General features: G+C 36.4%; 1 protein-coding gene and 1 long non-coding RNA gene across 5 annotated transcripts in view; one reads left to right on the top strand and one right to left on the bottom strand.

Moving 5' to 3' along the window:
- The window catches only part of SCN9A (sodium voltage-gated channel alpha subunit 9), a 159,704-nt gene that overhangs the window by 123,575 nt on the left and 26,257 nt on the right, over positions 1 to 9,872 (bottom strand). The window lies entirely within an intron of this gene.
- Positions 1 to 9,872, top strand: part of LOC144304829 (uncharacterized) — a 78,708-nt gene that overhangs the window by 51,375 nt on the left and 17,461 nt on the right. The gene's annotated exons all lie outside the window — the stretch shown is intronic.

The following is a 9,872-nucleotide window of genomic DNA, read 5'->3' as shown; positions in this document are numbered from 1 at the left end:
CAACAATCATTAATCATCTTGATTTAATATGCAAATCTTAGATGGCAATTATCAGACTCATCATTCTGAAAGAACAGGGCCGGCAAAGCCAACATTAAAATTTAACAATCAATTAACTTTTGGGATGCAGGAAATACTTAAAATGCATCTCAATCTAACTGGGCAAAATACTACTTAGTGCCTTAAACACACTTCTGCTTTTCCATGACTAAATTTAGGATAATATTTGGAACCCTATTTTATATATATTTGTGTTGGCTTTATTTAGGGGTTTACTGTTTGGGGGCATGGCATTTTTAAGACTGGGACAATTAAAATTCTGTACTGGGGACAGATGATACTTATTAAGTATTCATTTGTAAACCAAATCTTATGAACAAAGTGAAATGCTGGTTAAAATTCTACAGAAGTTATTTTCACAATGTTTGGCCAAGTTTCACAGTGCAAACTATATTTTACTAATATCTGAAACAAAGCTTCACAAAAAAATACTTATTCTTATTACAGATAACACTGATGTTCTCTCCTAGTCTACTCCCATTAGCCTGCATGCATGCATTAAATCTACATGCTACAATTCACTAAAATCCCGTTTAAAAATACTACTCTAGAGTGACTAGAGTTTAGAGAAACTGTAAGTCAGACCTCTAAATTTGAAAGTAAGGAAACTGGGACACCTTGGCGGCTCAGTGGTTGAGCATCTGCCTTCAGCTCAAGTCGTGATCCTGAGGTCCTGGGATCCAGTCCTTCATAGGCTCCCTACAGGGAGCCTGCTTCTCCCTCTGCCTGTCTCTGCCTCTCTCTCCGTGTCTTTCATGAATAAATAAATAAAATCTTTTTTAACAAGTAAGGAAATTGAAGTGTCGTCTAGAGGTTACTTTGTTCAAGATGACAGAGCTGTGTCTAGCAGAGCCAGGCCTAGGACTGAGGTCTATTCATCCCCAGTCCTATAGGAAAACAGATAACACCAGGTGAGGAATGTTTGTTTTTAAAAGTTCAAAAAGTAGCATACAGCTTAGAATATGTACCTGTCAAAGAGGTCTTGGCATCCGAATCACTAAGGTTTATTTTCTTATTTTCTTATTTTAGAGAGGAGCTTTTTATTCCTTTTTATTTTAATTCCAGTTATTAACATACAGAGTATACTAGTTTCAAATACATAATATAGTGATTCAACAATTCCTAAATCATTAAAGTTTTTAATTGATGATTCATTTGGCCTTTTTCACCAGGCTTGAGTTTAGAAATTCAATCAGTGAGTAGTTTATTTGGTAAATTGCCCTTGTAATTAAATAAAAACAATCCCCAGAAACTTAATTGAAGAATGCCTACCCATCAGTAACAACTAGAAGCCACATTTTGTTGGGTTTGTTTATGTCACACTTCTGGCACCCTGCTCTTTGAAAATCAAATTTAAAATGACAGGCAGGTTGCTCTTAACTTCCTTAAAGGCATGAAGAAGTAATTACAAACTCTCTAATATTGAATACATCACAGAAAAGGCTCATTTTGTAGGTAGGTAGGTAGGTAGTAATCTTTCATTGATAGCAACGTTAAGTCAGGAATTTCTAAATTTGGACTTTAGAGCTTATAGTAATTAAAATTAAAATGAAAAAAATGGGTGACAAGAAGGGGAAATTAAAGAAATGCTATGGCAAGGAAATGCATTCTCTTAGAATTTTGTTGATACATAACAAATCTATGGGTCCTTACATTTTTGTAGGCCCCTGCGTCTAAGTGTAATAAATTTATGAAGGTGGAGGAGAAGTTTCTTAAATCTATTACCATTTATCCCTACAAGCCTCTATATTTATTTATCTTTTTAAGCCTCTATATTTAAATTTAAAAAGCTACATTAATATCAACAAAACTGTCTCTTGCATCTAAGTATCTGCTCAATACCTATTCATTAATTGCAAACTCACCATTGCAAAGAAATAAATTAATGTTACTATAAAAAAATCACCTTAAGAAAAATCAGCTTTTTGTTTAAATAACGTTTATATTATAAAATGGTAGAAAAATAAATGAGAACCTTAGTTCTCTGCCTAGAGGGGCAACATAATATAATTTAAAAATCTGCTTTGTTGTTACAAAAGCATGTTGGCTTTATCACTGCTGTGTGAAAAGCAAGTGATTTATCCTCTCAGATACCTAGGTACTGTACATCTCACTTCAGTGGTGAGGAACCTACCTGGCTAATCTGTTGGGAAGAGGGGATGAGATAAGTTAAGGCATATCAAGAAACTGGTTAGTTTTATTCTAGAGCATCACAGCTAAGAAGAAAGAGAAGGAAGGAAGAAAGGAAGGAAGGGAGGACAGAAGGGAAGAAGGGAGGGAGGGCGGAAAGGGGGAGGAAGGAAAGGGGGAGGAAGGGAGGAAGAAAGAAAGAAGAAGAAAGGAAAAGAAAGTAACTGGGTAACCTGTTTCCTTAATGAAAATGAGTGAAAACAAAATTTAAAAAAATACAAATGGTTACATCAAGGTTTATAGAGTTTAATATTTGCCACATCATGTTTAAGGAAATTCTGGAGCTATGACCAGAAGTTTTGAGCTTTGATTTCAGTGCCTGCCACCATTTCGTACAGCTTAAAATAGATCATTTTGATAGTAGGTGATAAAGACTGAGCAAGAATAAGCCTAATACTTACTCCTAAAACAAAAGGGCACCAGTTTAGCTAATATGACTAAAGACATACATCTCTTTGTTTTAAGACTATTATAAAGAGACACTGACAGGAGTTCATGGGAATGAACTAGGTTTATCTGTAAATAAATTTAGTTCACAGTTGCTGTGGGGAAAAATGAAGGATCCAATTACAAAGTCTGAAAGGTTTCCTATAATTAGTGACTATTATATTACTTCTGTTTATGACATAATACAGAGGGAAGGAAAAATGAGAGAGGAATTGCTGGTTCATTTCTTCATTATTTTCCTAATTGCTTTTTTACTAACAGCTTACATTTCAAGGAAGCCAAGCTATAATCATTTCATCAATAACATTAACCTGTCATTTCATTCAGGAAATATGAGGCAAGTTTTGGTCTTAACTTTAAGAATAGTAGAAGATCCTCGTTTCTCCAATATTGTCTCATAAGCATGCTTGCAGAACAGTGTGGTCAATACATAGGAAATGTCTCAGACTTATATTTGTGACTGTGGCATAAATATCTACCAAAGTAATAATTAATTAATTAATGACTGTGTATGCTTTCTTTTTTTTCTGTATATGCTTTCTAAAAAATCTTTCATAAAGATACTTTTTATTGACATTTGAGAAATAATGATGTCTTTCAAATAGAAAATATACATACACTCATATACATAAATATATAATACTACTTTAAAATAATATATAATTATTGGATTATTTCAAGTTTGTTCAGGAAACAGGTGATTTAGATCAGTGGTAGAACCAATTTATTCAAAAAATAACATATAGAGATGTTTATGTTTGGTCACTTTCTGCTATAATAAACCAATAGCAACATGTCAACAGTCAATTCCTATAGCTAGTTTTCTTGCCTTTCCTTAAAATGGTGACAATTATAGGATAATGTTTTCAATATAAGAGAATGTCCCAGACTCATTTTTTCTAGCAAAATAACAACAACAATAACAAAGTGGGCACCTTCCAATACATGAATTTATACTACTGCTAAATTTTAAAGAATCTACACATCACCTATAGAACATTATATACATTAAAATATTATGTATAAAATTGAAAATTTAGGGCAGCCCCGGTGGCGTAGTGGTTTAGCACCGCCTGCAGCCTGGGGTATGATCCTGGAGACCAGGGATCGAGTCCCACTTCAGGCTCCCTGCATGGAGCCTGCTTCTCCCTCTGCCTGTGACTCTGTCCCTCTCTCTCTCTCTCTCTCTCTCTCTGAATAAATAAAATCTTTAAAAAAATAAAATAAAACTGAAAATTTAAAGACATTGATTAAAAAAAAAACTTCCAACATCCTTCTTATGTGTGCATATACCACCTGGAGACCACAGATTATGCCTTCTACGATGTCCAAGTCCCAATCTATTTGTCAGGTTCAGCTAGGCCTCTCAGCGGCCACCCAAACTTCCCTGGAGTACTCTGGCACACATGCCTCGTCTATTCTGACCTTCATATTACAAAAACACATTTTTCACATAGCCTACATCTGGTTTTAAAACCAGCATTCTTTCAATATCAAGATTAATTGTAATATCTTCTGTTTAACAACTTTCTAGGTGTTGTAAAATTAACTACATACTTTAGTGCAGGTGAAAATTCTTATTCAAATGAAATAACTATAAGACTGATTTTCTTCGTGTGATGAGAAAAAGAGCACACAAAATTTTTATCATATCCTCTGCTAGTTTTACAGGAGAAAATTACATATTTGGGGTAACCCATTTAGAATTCTAACTGATGTTTTATTTTGAAAAGAAAACAAGAAATCTTTACATATGTAAAAAACTAAGCTTTTGAGAAATATTATATATGCCAAGCTTTTTAGAGAACTGGGAATGTTCGTGTTTCAAAAACGAAGCCTCCACACAAAATACTTGCCAAAAACCTTTGCTGGAAAAGAAAAATGAATAAGTAAAATCTAGCTTTTATTTTTTTTTTTCCCCAAGAATTATTCTATGCATTTCAAAATCAGCCAAGAGGAAGCCTTTGGTTTGAGGAATACAGCATAGTAGTAGGAACCATGAGTCAGACAAGCCTGAGTCAAAATTCCAGCTATATCATGTTCCAGTTGTGTGTAATGGACAAATGCCTTTACATTTCTAAGCCTCAGCTTCCTCATCTAAGAAGTGGAGATAATAGAGCCCAACCTCAGGTTACTGTGTGCATTACAATAGGTAATGCGTATAATGCCATCTACTTTAGATAGATACTTCATAACAAAAGTGCCGAGACGGTGCTGAACACAAGCAGCACTCGATAAATATGAAATCTCAAAATGCTAAGGGTCAATTCCATGCTTGTGAGAGATAACAGGCTAGGTTCAAGGAGGATTGTCTGAGCGTGGGTCTTTCCATGGAGAAATGCTAAGTGTTCCTAAAGGAATCCAATTCATTGCATTAGCTTCAGTAGCATCATATTCTAATCAAGCAAACTAAACTGGCACGGATAAATGCTTAATTGAAAAATTATTAACCACATTACATCACTTAGAATAAATGAAGCATCATTAAAACCTTATTTTGATATATTTTTAACTTCATAAAGCTTTTTAGTATCCACTACTTCATTTGAACCTGACAACATTATACTGCTGAAAAAGATACCATTATCCATCACCTAGGAGTTAACATGAGAAACCACAGAGTAAAGACTTTTGGTGAGAAGGTATCTTATGAAACTAAGGATTTGTAATTTTTATATTTGCTTTGAAAGTGGTCTTGAGAATCGTTCAACCTTGCATGGAGTACTGGTCTTGGCCAGCAGAGAATAAATTTTAAGATGTATCTGAGGTATATAAACAATCAGCATACTAGCAACTCACCACTATGTATTAGATCTTCTGTAAAAGAGGAAACAAAATTTTCTGCTGCTATTTTTTTTCTCCACTGCACATAACACCTGATTTATTTTGCCAACCTTTTTAGTGATGCCTTTCATGTATGTTTTATCAAAAGCCACCTAAAATTCTTTGTGCCGAGTGGAAAAAAATAATCAAGCTAACAAACCTAGAGATGGAAATTTCCATCACTGATGTCATAGCTGTGACTTTAGATGAGAAAATCTAAAATATGTGGGAGGAGAAGGTCACTAAACATAAAATTCTCTGCTCTGATGTGAAGCAGGAGTGCAAATCTGAAAGCAGTTGAGTCATGTCCTTTGTTATCTTGGCAAGCAGCTTTTTCTCAAGGCACCAAAAGGGAGCTTTGACCATGTTTCAGACCTCATAAAATTGATAAATTAGATTTGAGCTGATTGTATTGCAAATACATCCCCAGTTACTCCAGGAGTTAAAATATCACAGCTGTCATGGAAAATGGGAATCCAGTGTCCTAAATAGGGACTTCTCTATCATCTGTATGGGTGAATATCAAGCAAATCACTGCTTTATGATACATATCTTGGCTTAATGGCACTCAATGTTCTTTCATAGAATTTCTATTCTCAGGCTTTTCTTTGGGACATTTCGTGACAAAATTGGTACTGACTTGTGGTGTGCATGGCTTAGGGAATTAGCCAGTGATAAGGAAGCTTATACAGAGCTGTAAAGAACATCAGGAGAGAACTGGATTTGTGACAGAAGAGTTGTGCTGTAGAAGAAAACATATCTATCTATCTATCTGTCTGAGAGAGCAGAGTGCATGAGAGCAGTTACTCTGTGTTCTTCAAAGCTGTTAGAAATATAATCTTTTTAGCAACACGAAGAATGGTTTTATCCTCATTTCATTCTTCATTCATGGAGAATTAGAGATTTCATCCGATACTACTAGAAAGGGACAGAAGCAGGCTTTACACTCAGTTCTGCATGTGTTGTATGTGTTCACTATGTTGAGGTCAGTGGGGTCTTGAAAAAGTGGGGAAAGGAGGGATTATTGGCTGACAAAGATGTAAGTTACAAGCAAACACAATAGAACAAGGTTTTTCAAATCAATAGAGGAATTTAAAAAAAGCATATTTGCCAGAAGTTCCTATTAATGATGAAGGTATTTGTCACTTTCCTTCTTTCTGATCTCTCTATGTTGCCGTGATACCCTTGGTTGTGTATTTCCAACCATGACCACCTCCCAAAATAAAATTGACAGTGCCTAGCCTGTGTCTTTCTATTTTCACCACAAGAGGACATCTTTTAATAATAGAAGTTATAAGCTACTAGGGGAAAAAATGCTGAAGAATAGGCATTGTAAGTTACACTCCGCAATATTTTCACCGGAAAGGAACTAGACCTAGCATTCTCCCTGAATCTCAGAAATACTCTGCACTTAAAACGATCACTGTGGAACATGTGATAAAGGTCTATGCCAATAGGTCTGCTAACTGGGATTTACAGGCTGCAGAGTTCTTCTCATCTGCCTTGAAACCACAGAGATGGAGGAGAATTCTATACTAAAATATGAATAAAGAGTGTCTCATCCTCCTGCTCCTCCGATCCCCTTGATTAACCTGTGCTGCTGTGGGAGAGGTAATTTGTCTCACCACTTGTAAACAAACAAGGAAAGATGATTCAGTGATGCCCCAACACTTGCTCCCTCTTTTATGACTTAGTCATATTTCTCACAAAGGCCACGGGCTTGGCAGGGGACATAAAAATGGAACAGATCATCATGAAAATCTCATTTTTTATCTCTAACCTTAATTCCAAAATTCAATACCAAAGACCATGAACCTTTTGCCAGGAACCTTTTTTTCTTTTTTTTCCCCAATGAATCTACTATGACTTAGCATTTCTCAAAGACCATTTCAGTCTTGACTAGGGAAAACTGAACACAAACTGAGCACCTTTCATTCATCTCAAAAAAGTAAGAGTATTTACTAAGATTCTTAATTCAAACAATTCAATATTGCACAAGAGAAAACGTATCAGACGTTTTAATGTATACAATGCTTGAGCCACGTCGGTGACACAGAGACAGGCCTCTAGGGGCATTTCTCCTAATGAATGAGAAGTGCTCTGCCCAACTGTTTGTGAAAGATATGGTTCAGCTGCTACCTTGACAACAAAACCAGCACATTAGTGACCTGAGGGACTTCAGAGATACCTGCTATTGTTTGACACCGAAAGGAATTGGAAACTTACTAAACATAGAGCAGGTGCAGAGAAATCTATCATTGTTCTCTCTCTACATCATGGGCTCAGGTGGGAATGAAGCTCATTGTAAAGGATATATGGTATACAAAAGTACACAATAACATATATGATTTCTAATAGTAGGTAGAAAAGCCAGGAGAGGAAAGACTCAGAAAGACAACAAAAAAACCTAGAAAAACGGGCATCTATACAATAGCTTTGAGACAGTCATTCAAATCATTTGAGCCTCAGGCTGGAGAGAACTCAGTTTGCCTAAAAAGCTGGATTTTCCAATTTAAAATAGAATGGGGAATTGAGACTGGACCTGGGTCACCCGCGTGTCTGCCACATTTCCCACATCAATTTGATGATACCAGACTGGTCTACTTTTTAAAATGTTTTTAAGTACGACGGTGACCCTGATCTAATAAGAATGGCATTTAGAGAACACAAGAAGTATCAGCACCGGGTGTCTGTCTGAAATCCTCAGGCACTGTGCGGCCCACTGGCTCTCTCTCCTCCCTCACCCACTGCCCTCACCCCCCTTCCTTCTCTCCTCTAGGAGCTTACGTTTTTAGAGTATTCTGTTGTTTCCACTGACACTGATAACTCCTGAATCAAAACATAAAATATTTTCATCATGTCAAGTAACTGTTTATGAATACAGATGAAAATAACCTCACAGCACTGTCCAAGGTCCAGGAGGTTCATGAATCATTGCTCTTAGAAAGCCTTTCACACTCAGGGGATATTTTTTTCAGGCAAGCAGTCACACTGGGAGATTAGTGTTCCTAGTGGGTGATGTACCTCATGTACTACAAGTTGTGTTTGTTTTTCCTGGTTTAGTAAAGTGCTATTTAAGTGGACCCCTGATTGAGGTGAAAAGCCCCGAGTTCCATGCTATTTAGAATGCCTCTCAACAAAGTGTTTCATAATTAACTAATTAATGCTCAAAACACACCTGCAGTACTGTTAGTACTATTCCATCATTCTTCCTGAGTTATAAACACATTAAGCTTTTATGTGAAGTAATCAATAAAGGACAACACTGAAAATAAATCCAGGAATCAGTGTCTGAAGTACCTGGAATTGACTGGTGGTAGACTATCCTCCCCTAACCCCATCCTTCTCATGCATATGAAATGCATGTCCCAGAATTTAAGGCCTCTAGTACATTCTGATCTTGAGCTTATATATTGGGATCATGAAGAGACAGAGAAGGATGAACATTTAAGAGAAACATAGGATAGGGTAACTAGATAAGTGGCACCTAGCTGAATTGGAATTTCAGATAAACCCAGGAGATACGTAAAAAATAATTGGTAACTTTTCTTGAACATATTCCAGAAGGAAGAAGCCTTTTTCCTAGAAGATGGTGGGGGACTCAAATCAGGTACCCACTGAGGGACAGCATGTGGGAAAGATACTGTCTGTTTCACAGCTGGCAGCCAACACCTGTCGGACAGGAAAGCATGCAGCCATCAACTCATGAGCCGGTGTGTAAATGAGCTAATATACCACCTTTGTACATGTGCAGTTGTCTGTTGATTATTGTATATGGTTTCTACAAACTAAGAATGGAAAGAGTTTCCACTGTAAAATATTTTTTAAAAACACTATTTTCCAGCTTAGATATGTCATTCGAGGTCAGCACACATAGCTACCTTTTCATATACTCTTTTATTACTCTGCTCATTTAAATGACACTAATCAGTAGCCAAGGCTAGAAATGGCTACATTTTTCTACCTGGGAACTCAGAATAGAATCTTAACATCTCATCAACAAGTCCTATTGATTCTCCTTTCTAAAAAATCATCCCTAACTCATTCCCTTGTACATCCCCACAGTTTTCTCTTTCTTTCTTTGCCTCTTATCTGCACTATCACAATAGTCTCCTAATTTCTAGGTGTTCAGTTTTTTTCCTCCCATCTATAGGCTACATATTCATGAGAGTGGCAAACAAACTGACAGCACCACTTGTCTATTTAAGGCATCAATAGCTTCCCCAGGCCTTATGAGATGAACTCAAAAGAGTCTTTCCTAAATGGTCCTAGTCTCATTCCCTGCAATTCAGCTCCACCCACCTATCCAAGACTGTGGCTTCTTCAAGGTCCTAAGGACCACTTCGTGAAGT

The sequence above is a fragment of the Canis aureus genome, chromosome 34, assembly GCF_053574225.1.
Source record: "Canis aureus isolate CA01 chromosome 34, VMU_Caureus_v.1.0, whole genome shotgun sequence".
Taxonomy (NCBI): domain Eukaryota; kingdom Metazoa; phylum Chordata; class Mammalia; order Carnivora; family Canidae; genus Canis; species Canis aureus.
The sequence above is the reverse complement of the archived record's forward strand: the minus strand, read 5'-3'. Positions and strand labels throughout refer to the sequence as shown.